The sequence below is a fragment of the Acomys minous genome (genome assembly GCF_964271855.1).
Source record: "Acomys minous genome assembly, chromosome: 10".
Classification (NCBI taxonomy): Eukaryota; Metazoa; Chordata; class Mammalia; order Rodentia; family Muridae; genus Acomys; species Acomys minous.
The window spans coordinates 79895875-79898014 of NC_140491.1; positions in this window are offsets into that span (position 1 = coordinate 79895875).

A 2140-nucleotide genomic window follows, 5' to 3' on the forward strand; every position below is an offset into this window, starting at 1 on the left:
GGTAATAATATAGACAATATAAAAACATTGAATTACAGAATCAATTTTATTTGAAACACTATTGGTTTGAGTTTCTGCTTGGTGAAATAATAAATCCATTACTTTTACATTATTTTAGTTTAATATTTCTGTTATTATCCACTGAAAACTTAATACTATCACAGCACAATGTCTTCAAAAGCACAGAATATAGCTTTTGCTCCTGGCGAAAGATGAAGTGAAATAATTTACCTCAAGTTCATTTGTTGCAGAGTAAGGCTTCCAAAAAATCTAGGTGACATATCCCAGGCCCCCTGAAAATGGTAACAAAATGGATTATTAGAACTGTTTAAAATAGAAACTTCTCTACAGCGAAGGAAGCAATAGAATAGAATGAGGAAATAGCTACCAAGCAGAACAGCTTTGTTAGTTACCCGTTGCCTCTGAACTTTATATGCAGTATAAAAAGAATTCAAAACATCAATGCCCCCACATCGGCTAATCAGTAAGCACATAAATGAACAGCACAGACCAGTAAAACAAAAATTCAAACAGAAAATAAATATATGACAAAATATTGGCCATCACCAATCTGGGAAACACAAACCAAACTTATTCTAATTAATTAGAAACCAAATGAGAGCAAATGCTGGAAGAGAATGTAAATTAGTGTAGCCACTATGGAAATCAGTAGGAAGGTGCCTTAGATTATGAAAACAAAGCAGCTATCACGCAGCTATAGCATATTTGGGTACTTATATACGGGAACTCAATTCAGCATAGTGCAGGCTTCCTACACACTCATGCTAAGTGCAGTACTCTTTCACAACAGATGACTTATGAAACTGGCCTAGGTGTTCACCATTAGATTAGAGAATAACAAAATGATGTGTATGCTTAAGTTAGTATTATTCTGTTATTAAAACGAATGAAATGTCATTTCAGGAGAAGAAAATAGATGAAACAGGCAATGATTATGCTGAATGGAAGATGCCAGGTCCAGGAAGACATATATCATCTTTCCTTTCATGTACATTCTAGATTTAAATTTTAATAATAAGAATTAATGAAAAGGGGAGGCTATTTGAAAAAAAAAGAACATGGCATAAGGTTCAAGAGGTGGAAAGGAGTATGTGTGAATAAGATCAAATTACAAGCTACATATACATGAGTATGTCATAATGAATCCCATACTTTTTATTTTTTAAAAACCTGAATAAAAAGTATGTGCCAGTCTTCTGTGATTTCTCTATTAAGTCTTATCATTTTGGGGAAATATGAATGAAAGTAACAAGTTTCTCTATTTTACACAGAGTGACTTTGAACTCATTATTTCCCTGTCTTCATTTCCTGGTGCCAGGAAAAGCAACTCTGAGAAGAGAGATTTTTTTCCAGAAGAGAGAAAAATCTTACCACAATATTTAAACAGTATAGAATAGTGATGAGGAAGAAATGGTATATTTAGAAAGCAAGTTTACTATGGTAAAAGCTCACAGGTTCTAACTTCCAGGCATTGTGTAAGCTAAATATGTTACCTTTGGAGGAAAACACAGCATTCTGCAAAACATTATGGAGATAGTTAAGCAAAGAAGAACCATACCAATAAAATAGAAACAACCTGATTTGATTTTACATAAATAATATTTGAAAGGCCTTTTAATGTTGAACTGCTCATTATCTGGGTGATTGGACTTTTACTTTATGCTAATTTTACTGTTTTTAAAGTGATAATTTTAAAAGATAACTAACGTTGGCGAGGATATGAAGAAAACTTGCGCACAGTGTTGGCAGGAATGTGGATTGATAAAGCTATTCCAGAAAACAGCATGAAATTTTTATAGAAATTAATATGAGATCAAACTTGTGACTCAGCAATCCTTCTTCTGGTCAGATACCTTCAGGGAAACAGAACTGCTACCTTGTAAAACACTGCGTAGCCTCATGTCCACTGTAGCACCATGTATAGTAGCCACAGTCCTGAAACATTCTGTCTGTTGACAGAAGGGAATACAAATTAACTATGGTAAACTAGAATATTATTCAATCCTAAAAGAACAAGCTTCTGCCATATGTCACACATAAGTGAGCCTAGACATTATGCTAATTGAAGTAAGAAAAAAATATATTCTGGGATATAAAATCTTCAGAAATTGAAGTATAC